Source organism: Chrysochloris asiatica, unplaced genomic scaffold (genome assembly GCF_000296735.1).
Source record: "Chrysochloris asiatica unplaced genomic scaffold, ChrAsi1.0 scaffold00282, whole genome shotgun sequence".
Lineage (NCBI taxonomy): Eukaryota > Metazoa > Chordata > Mammalia > Afrosoricida > Chrysochloridae > Chrysochloris > Chrysochloris asiatica.
The window spans coordinates 2,883,870-2,894,462 of NW_006408800.1; the positions used below are offsets into that span (position 1 = coordinate 2,883,870).

Consider the following 10,593-nt stretch of genomic DNA (forward strand, 5'->3'; position numbering starts at 1 on the left):
CTATAGAAATATATCAAATAGGTTACTGCTTGATAGTAAAACAGGAACTCACTGACTAGGTCAAAACTAATTGAGGAGATATGCTATTTATAAAGACATCCATATTTGGGATAGCTGGAAACAGCATCAGTGGAACTTTCAGATAAAGAATTTTCCATACACAAAGTTAAATTCTGCATGTCCCAGAGGCAGGTGGGTCCAAAACTAACACGAAGAAAGCAGAAATTATGCAAGACTGTTATTAGGGCTGCTAGCTGCAAGGTCAACAGTTCAAATCTAGCAGCAGCTTCATGGCAGAAAGATGAGGCTTTCTGCTTCTGTAAAGATTTACAGACTTAGAAACCCTGTACAGGGTTCCGATGAGTCCGAACGAGCTCGATGGCACACCACCACTACCACCACTCTTAGGGCTTCTGACTTTTCCAGTCCTAGCAACACTCTCCCATTATTGTTGTTGTTAAGTGCCATTTAATCATTTCTGGCTCATAATAACCCTATATAGGGTTTCTGAGGAGTGGCTACTGGGTTTGAACCACACACCTTGAGGTTTGCAGTACAGTGCTTGTCCTACAGCAGCACTTCAAAACTTCAAGAGTGAAGAAAGAGCACTGTGAATTAGGATGCTTCATCAATAAGTAAGAATAATGGAGAAGTGGTGGGTACCAGAGTTTTCTAAGTAAATAAGTCAATAAAGGAAGGATGGAAGATTCACCACATTTAGCTTCAGTGTTTGGGGAAATAGGATGGTATTCTACTGAGACAGAAATTGGAAAAGAGGAATTGGGGGAAGGAGAATAAGTTTCTTCCTATATGTTGTTATTGTTGTCGTTAAGTGCCTTTGAGTCATTTCTGATCCATAGCAACCCTGTATAGGGTTTCCAAAGAGCAGCTTGTGAGCTTGAACTGCCAACCTTGCAGTTCAAACTGACTTTGTAGTCTGGTGCATTAACCCACAGCACCATCCTGGGACTTCCATTGCTGTAAACTAAGTATTTTAGTAAAGAAAACAACAAAAATGGCCCACAAACACAGAAATCCCTTTCTGTCTATTCAATTCCAACTGATCACAACCATAAAGGACAGGTAGAAGTGCTTCCTTAGGGTTTCCAGGCTGAAATGTTTGCAGGAGCAGGCTGCTAAATGTTTCTTCCTGAGCAGCTGACCGGTTCACATCACTGACTGCTTAACCATACCATTGCACCAGAAGACTGCCTTACTGGTTCACTAGCACATCACGATCGAAAGTACTATAGTAACTTCTTTTTATATAGTGGGCATGTTGTGTTTACTCATAAACACATCATATAACTAATGAAATAAGGATGACCTGTGTGTCAATTATGCAAACAAAATTTGTTGTTGTTGTTGTGATATCTTGGTTTATTTGTAATAATAAATGATGAAAGCATATGTATGAACAAATTTAAACAATTTAATACAAAGATTCCTTTCTTTTGCTTCAACAGTTAAACCTATAAGCAGAAATTATAAAATGAAGTAGGGAAATACTTCTTTAAATTCTCACTAATTTATAAAATGGATCATTAGATCTTGGGTTTTTAGACAAGAAATGATTTCTTACTTATTACATTTTTTTAAAAAAAGTTTTTTTATTGTGAATTGAGTGATAGTTTACATGGCAAGTAAAATTTTACTGATGATAATTAAAAAATGGTTATAACCATACATCAACAACAAGTTGACAGAAATTCAAGTCAGATTCATAAGAAGATTAGGAACTAGCGATCTCATTGTTGATGTCAAATGTATCTTGGCTGAAAGTAGAGAATATCAGAATGATGTTAACTTGTGCTTTATTGACTAAGCAAAGGCATTCATCTGTATGGATCATAACAAAATGGGTATTCCAGAACAATTCACTGCCATTCGAACAGAAAAAGGGGTAATGAATGGCTTAAAATAACAAAAGTTATGTGTCACACTTTAACCATACTTATTTAATCTTCATGCTGATCCAATAATATAAGAAGTTGGATTATATGAAGAAGAACATAGCATCAGGATTGGAGGAAGAATCATTAAAAACCTGCAGTTTGTAGCTTACACAGCCTTGCTTGATGGAAGCAAAGCAAACTTAAAATACATGCTGATGAAGATCAAAGAATACAGCTCACCGCATAGATTGAATTTTAATGTAAAGAAAATCAAAATCTTCACAAATGACCAGTAAATGTTTAACATCATGATAAATGGGGTAAGGGTTCAAGTTGTCAAAAACTTCATTTTGCTTGACTGGAAGCAGCAGTCAAGAAATAAAATGATGTTTGGCATTGGCCAAATCTGCTACAAAAAACCTCTGTAAAATGTTAAAGAGCAAAGATGGCACTTTGAGAACTTGAAGTGAACCTAACACAATCCATGGCGCTTTCAACATCTCATCATGCATATGGAATTGGGCAGTGAATAAGGAATACCATAGAAGAATTGATGCATTTGAATGATGGTGTTGGCCAAGACTGTTGAATGTATCATGGATTTCTGGAAGAACAAACAAATCTGTCTTGGAAGAAGTACAGTTAGAATGCCCCTTAGAAGTGAAAATGATAAGACTTCATTTCTCCTGCTTTGGACATGTTGTCAGTAAGGAACAGTCCCTGGAGGGGACATCATCCTTGGTAATGTGGAGAATCAATAAAAAAAAGGAATATGAGACGTCTTGACAATAAGTGGCAGTAACAGTGGGCTCAAGCATAACAGTTGTGAGAAGGGGACAGGATTGGGCAGAGTTCACTTTTCCTTGAATCGGCAAAAATATGGATCTATTCCAGTAAGTTAACCAGGTCTTCCAGATTTTTTTCACAGACAAGTGAGTAACTATAGGGCTGCATCTGTTTGTTGAGACATTTCAGTTGATACTTTGTTATTTCCTGGAGCTTTATTTTTCACCAGTGCCTTCAGTGCAAATTGGACTTCTTCCTACAATACCATTGGTTCTTGATCATATGCTACCTCCTGAAATGTTTGAATGTCAACCACTTATTTTTGTTGCAGTGATTCTGTGTATTTCTTCCATCTTTTGGTGCTTCCTGCATTGCTCAGTATTTTGCTCATAAAATCATTCAATATTGCAATTCAAAACTTTACGTTTTTTTCTTCCATTTCTTCAAATTGAGAAGCATTGAGTGTATTTCTTCCTTTTGACCCCAGATTTTTGCTCATTTAATTGTAATATTTTAATTTGTCTTCTTGAGTCACTCTTTGATCATTTCTCTTCATCTGTATTCTATTTTAGCATTTCTTCCATTTACTTTCGCTTTCTACATCCTAGAGTAAGTTTCAGAGTTTCTTCAGACATCCATTTTGTTCTATTCTTCATTTCCTGTCTTATTAATGACATTTTCTTTCTTCTTAAATGATATTCTTGATATCTTACAACTCATTGGTCTTCAGTCATTACCCTTCAGTGTGTCATTTCTGTTCTTGAAATTGCCTCTAGAGTCAGTTGGGTCATATGTTGGATCTTGTGGACCTGTTTTAATTTTCTTCTTCAAAAAGAGCTTGTAAATAATCAAATGACTGTCTGTTCTGCCTCGTACATTGGCCTTGTTCTTACTGATGCTGTTGCATTTCTCGCTGGTTTCTTTCCACGGATGCTGTTTATTTGATTCCGGTGTATTCCATTTGGTGATGTTCACATGTATAGTGGCTGTTTATACTGTTGAAAAATGTATGCAGTAATTATTAAACACTATGCGTAATAATGTACACAAGTAAAATTTTGCTGAAGATAATTTAAAAATGATTGTAGAAGTGCAGCAACAGAGAACTACCAGAAATTCACTCCAGATTCAGAAGAGAATGAAAAATGTGGAATATCATTATTCATAACTGATGGATCTTGGCTGAGAGCAGAGAATACCAGAACGATGGTTACCTGTGTTTTTGTGACTATATAATGACATTTGACTATGTGCATGATAACAAATTATAGATAAGGTTTCAAAGAATGGGAATTCAGAACATATAATTTTGCTCTTGAAGAACTTGTACATAGGCTAATGGGCAGATGCTAAAACAGAACAAGATTAATTAAAATCAGAAAATGTATGCAGTAGGGTTGCATTCCTGCACTGTACTTATTCAGTCTGTATGCTGTGCAAATACTATTAGAAACTGGACTGTATGAAGAAGGATTCTGCATCAAGATTGGAAGAATACTCATTAACAAACTTTGATATGCAAATGATACAACTTTGCTTGCAGAATGTGAAGAGGACTTAATGTATTTATTGATGAAAATCAAACAATTCAACCTTCAGTACAGATTACACACGTAAACATAAAGAAAATAAAACTCACATTTGGACCAATAGAAATCATGATAAATGAAGATTGTAGTTGTCAATGATTTCATTTTACTTAGTTACATCAAAGCCCTCCAAAGCCCATGGAAGCGATAGTAAAGAAATGTAAGGACAAATTGCTTTAGGTAAATTTGCTGCAAAAAGCACTTTATAAAGTATTGAGAAGAGCAAAGCTGCCACTTTGAGTTCTAATGTGTGCCTGACACAAGCTGTGATATTTTCAATAGCCTCATATGCATGCAGGGACTCTGGTAGCACTATGGAGTCAGTATTGGACTGTTGTTATTGTTAAGAACCATTGAATTGGTTTCAATTCATAGTTAAGTAACTCTGTATAGGAGCAGTTGGTGAATTGGAACTATTGACCTTGTTGAATCAAACCAATATTGCCGTCCAGAGTTTATCCTCCAACACCACACCAGGACTCCAGCATTGCACTGCTAACCACAAAGTTGGTAGTTCAGACCTACCAGCTATTCAGCAGGTAGAAAGATGAGACTTTCTGCTCCCATGAAATTTTACAGCCTCCGAAGTTTTCTCTAAGATCACTCTGAGTTGGAATGGACTTGATCGCAGTGGGTTTTCATGTGCTTGCCAAAGCTGGATGATGATTAAGTGAGACTGAAGAGGAACTGGTACCTTTGGATTGTGGTATAGACAAAAAAAGTTAAATATACTGTGGACTGCCAGACGAAAGAACAAATCCGTGTGGCAAGAAGTACGAGAGAGCTTCCGAAAGTCAGTGGGCAAATGAAGTGAAAAAAATAAGGGAAGCTTTTCACAGGCTTTCTGACAATGCGGCATACAGTCCAAATGCTCCTTAGTAGTGTAGATGGTGAGATTTCATCTCACATACTTTAGATGTGTCATCAGATGGGGTTAGCCCCTGATGAAGGACATCATATTTGGTAGAGGGGCAGTGAAAAAGAGGAAGACCTTCAATGAAATGGATTGGTACAGTGACAGCAGCAATAGGCTAAAACTTAGGACCTGGCAGAATTTTGTTCTGTTGTGCATAGGGTTGCTATGATTCAGAACTGATTTGATGTTGACAACAACAAATTCGAGACTCAATGAAAAAGACACTCTCAAATAGCTAAAGTGGGCTCAAATATAGTTATGATTGTGAGTATGGCATAGGAATGGACAGTCTTTCCTTCTGTTGTTTTTAGAGTTGCGATGAGTAGAAATGGAGACCTGATGTGACACTATAGGATAAGGACTGGACCACAAAGTCAGTTTGACCCACAAGGCAGGCAGTTCAAACGCACCAGCTGCTCCACAGAAACCCTATACCAAGTCTCTATGAGTTGGAACTAACTTGACAGCACTTAATAACAATGAGTACAAATAACCCATTAATAACCAGAACATGGAATGTACAAAGTATGAATCTAGAAAAATTGAACATTGTCAAAAATGAAATTGAAAACATAAAGATAGATGCCCAAACACTAGTGAGCTGAAATGGACTGGTATTGGCCATTTTTAATCTGACAATCATATGGTTTACTATGCTGGAAGTAGCAAATTGAAGAGGAATGTCATTGCATTTATCATCAAAAAGAACATTTTGTGGTCTGTTCAGAAAGTCTCCTTCAGTTGACGTTTGTTCATATATATATTTTTTAAATTGTATTGTGAATTGAGTGAAAGTTTACAGGGCAGATCATCAGTTTTGCACTCAACAAATCATATACTTTGTTTTATTTCAATGGTTATAATCCATATTTTATCTTTTTAATCACCTTAGACATTCCACAGCTCTCTTTCTCAATAACTAGGGTGGGCAGCGAGTCCTGTGTTTTTCTGACACCTGTCTCATTTTATCTTTATTAAGACTAGTCTTCTGTACTGACATGTTTGAATGGTGATTTCTGGCATTTTTAATATTGTTTGACATGTACTGTATCAGGTACATGAGTAAAATAAAGAATTTCTGTGGGCCTTTGTGGAGTAGGAATCAGCTTCTTTCTAGAAAGCTTGTTGTTGTTATGTGCCATCGAGTCGGTTCCAACCCATAGCGACCCTGTATAGGGTTTCCGAGGGTGTAAATCTTTACGGGAGTAGAAAGCCTCATCTTTCTCCCGTGGTGCAGCTGGTAGTTTCGAACCGCTGACCTTAAGGTTCGCAGCCCGATTCGTAACCACTACACTACCAGAGCTCTAGAAAGCTTAAGTCATCACAATATTGCAATGAGGTATACAGGATAACTCTTATTTAAAATACCTACTAGATGCTGCCTGTGGCTGATGGCATGTCAAGTTATTACATCACAGCTTTAGCAATTCATGATGAGTCTTGTATTTCAGCCTTTAAGGTGCTTTCCCAAGAAATAGCCTATATAATTTGTTTAGTAGTTTTGAAAGGAGAATGGACAATTTATATACAAATATGCTTAATGTATGAATTCTTATGCTGTAGAAGCTCTCCTACTGAACCTTAATGAGTTAGGTCATTCACACTTTAAGTGTTCATTCAGTTTATTTAATAAAAATACCTTTAAGAACATGCACTCTTCAGATTGAGCAACAGACCACATTTCCCTTTCTGATTTTGTTTGTTCCACTACTGCCTACAGAACAGAGTTGGTGCGACACTATAGAGGATGGCAGGTTGCAGGATGAAGCAGTGTTACACTTATATTCTGTTTCCAAATGCACAGGTTTTCATACTTGAATACTTACTGAGTGATTTTTCTTTTATAGCTACTCGGTTGTTTTCAAGAAGTATTACTCATGCCTTCTGACACATAAAGTCTTTCTTAAGGGCATCATAATACATTCCTAAAAAGAGATCAACTGCCTGTATCACTTCTTGGTGCTTATTGCTTCCTGACTGATGAATTGGCAGGGAAGGAAATCCCCCAACTGATTTTCAAAACACACTCTAGTGCTTTAGAAAACCTTCTTGGGAGAAAAATAAAAAATAGAGCCTCCGGTATGTATCATTCCAGCTGAGGCAAACTGTCAACCACACATGCGTGCAAAGACGGCTAAGATAAGCCCATCCAAGTCTATAGAAGTAGAACCTTGCAAACTCAGTGCTAATGAGGGAATGTTTATTGATTTGTAATTATTTGTCATACAGCATTGTGGCTATAGATAAATGAGACAGAAACTTAGAGGTATTACCCCACTCCCAATTTTTTTTAAACCCTGAAATTATGTGACAGTGGTTTGAAGACTGCAAGGGTTAACAAAGGGGAAACTAGAGGGTTGGAAATATATAAGAAACACATAAGAAAACTCTTGGAGAAGTAGGAAAAATGGCACACAAAGAAAAGCAGCTATAGATGACTGAAAAAACTGATGGATCATTATGTAGTAAATACACTTGTTAACATTGTTACTCAGGTAGCTCTGGAGATAGAAATCATGTCTAGTAAATGTTTTGACCTCACACTCATCTGTCAGTTTATTGTTTTGTGGTGCCTTGTGTGTTGCTGGAAGGTATGACACTGATATTTTAAATATCATGAGTCACTCCTCATGTACAGGTTTCAACAACACATCCATATTAAAATAGACAAGGACGAAGGAGAGGCTGTCCATTTCTGAAAGGGTAGCCACTGAAAATGTTATGAATACAGCAGAACAATGTCTGATTTTTGCAGAAAAGGAGCCCCTTCGATTAGAAGTCACTCAAACTATGACTAGGGAAGAAATGCCTCTGCAAAGTAGCATTGACCTTAATGAAAAGGATAGATTAAAAGGTTTAGGGAACTCCATTTGCTGATGGGACAAAACTTAAATCAAGAAGAAATAGCTACTAACATCCATTAATAACTAGAACATAGAGTGTAAAAAATATGGATCTAGGAAAAAGAAGTCATAAAAAATGAAATTGAAAAAAAAAAAGAAAAGAAAAGAAATGGAATGCATTAAGATTGATACCCTAGGCATTCGTGAGCAGAAATGGCCTTGTACTGGCATTGTGAACTGGATAATACTATGATTGACTATGTCAAGAGCTACAAATAGAAGAGGAATGGTGTCACATTCATCATCAAAAATAACATCTTAATATCAATCTTAAATAGAGTGTTGTCTGTCTGAGGATAATATCCATATGCTTACAAGGAAGAGAAGTTAATATGACTCCTACTCATTTATGTATTAATCACTAATGTAAAAAATGAAGAAATTGAGGAATCCTACGAACTTAAATCCAGTCAGAAATTGATCAAGATACACTAATAATTACTGATGAGTGTAATGATAACATTGGAAACAAAGAGGAAGGAACAGTAGTTGGAAAATATGGCCTTGTAGATAGAAATGATGAAGATCACATAATAGAATTTTGCAAGACCAACTATTTTTATTGCAGATGCCTTTTTAAAACAACATCAGCTGTGACTATACATATGTACTTCACCAGATGGAATAAACAGGAATCAAATTTATGACGTTTATGGGAATAGATGATGGAGATGCTCAATAAAACCAGCCAAAACAAGACCAGGGGTAAATTGTGGAACAGATCATCAGTTATGCATATGCAAGTTCAGGTTGAAGCTGAAAAAAACTTATAACAAGTCGACAAGAACCAAGCTATAATTTTGAGTTATATCACCCACCTGAATTTGGGACCATCTCAGGAATTAATTTAGTGCATTAGACATTAATGAACAAAGACCAGAAGAGTTGTGGGATGATATCAAGAACATCATACACGAAGAAAGCAAAAGGTCATTAAAAAGACAAGAAAGAAAGACCAAAATGGTTGTCAGAAGAGACTCTTGAAACTTACTCTTGAGTGTAGGTAAGCTAAAGCGATTGGGAACAAATGAGGAATAAAAGAACCACACAGAACATTTCAAATGGCAGCTAAAGAATACTAAGTAAACTATTAGAATAGAAAGTATACTAATGAGGTTTGCAAAGACCTGGTCTCAGTAAACCAAAAGGGAAGGACATGCTCAGCATTTGTCAAGTAGAAACAACTGAAGAAAAAATTCAAACCTCACACTGCAATATCAAAGCATTCTATGGGTAAAATGTTGAATGATTCAGAATACATAATAAGATAGAAGAAATACACTGTCACTGAGTCAAAAAGAATCGGTTGTTATTTAAGCACTTCAATAGGTAGCATATGTTAAGGAACCAATAGTATTGTCGGAACAAGTCCGGCTGCACTGACAAATAAGTCCCCAGGAATTGACAGAATACAAATTAAAATGTTTCAACAAACTGATTCCAGTGCTGGAGACACCCATTCGTTTATGGCAAGAAATTTGTAAGATAGTTACCTGGCCAGCCAATTGGAGGAGATCCATACTTGTATCCATTATAAAGAAAGGTGACACAATGGAATGTGGAAGTCACATATTATTAATATGTGTTCACATACAATTTTGCCAAAGATAATTAAAAAATTGTTGTAGCAGTACATCGACTAACAGCTTCCAGAAATTTAATAGAGATTCAGAAGAGGTTGTGGAAGGAGAGATATCATTGCTGATATTGGATGGAGCTGGGCTGTAAGCAGAGAATACCAGAAAGATGTTTATGTGTGCTTTATTGACTATGCAAGGCATTCAAGTGTGTGGATCACAGTAAACTATAGATAATATTGCAAAGAATGGGAATTACAGAATACTTAATCGTGCTGATGAGGACTCTGCATGTAGAATAAGATGCAGTTGCTCAAAGAGAATAAAGGGATATTGGATGGTTTAAAATAAAAAAAATTGTGTGTGACAGGGTTTTATCCTTCACCACATTTATTCAATCTGTATGCTGCACAAATAATCCAAGAATCTGGATTATATGGACATTAATGTGACATCAGGATTGGAGGAAGACTTATCAACAGTCTGCAAGATGCAGATGACACCATCTTGACTGCTAGAAACAAAGACTTGAAATACTGATGAAGATCAAAGATTATGGCCTTCAGTTTGGATTGCATCTCAATGTAAAGAAAATGAAAACCCTCACAAACGGATAAATAAATAACTTGATAAATGGAAGAAATATTGACATTTTCAAAGAATTCATTTTGCTTGTATCCACAATCAATGCTCATGGAAGCAGCAGTGAAAAAAATCAAATGACATATTGCCTTAGGCAAATCTGCTGCAAATGGCCTCCTTCACATGTTAAGGAGCAAAGATGACACTTTGTGTATTAAGAGTCCCTGACCCAAGCCATGGCATTTTCAATTATTATTGTTGTTGTTGTTGTCAGGTGCCATCGAGTCGGAACCGACTCATAGCGACCCCATGCACAGCAGAACGAAACAATGCTCGATCCTGGGC

General features: G+C 36.5%; 1 protein-coding gene across 1 annotated transcript in view; it reads left to right on the plus strand.

The window, feature by feature from the left end:
- LOC102815532 (ATP-binding cassette sub-family A member 13-like) overlaps positions 1-10,593 on the plus strand; it is an 857,870-nt gene that overhangs the window by 547,098 nt on the left and 300,179 nt on the right. The gene's annotated exons all lie outside the window — the stretch shown is intronic.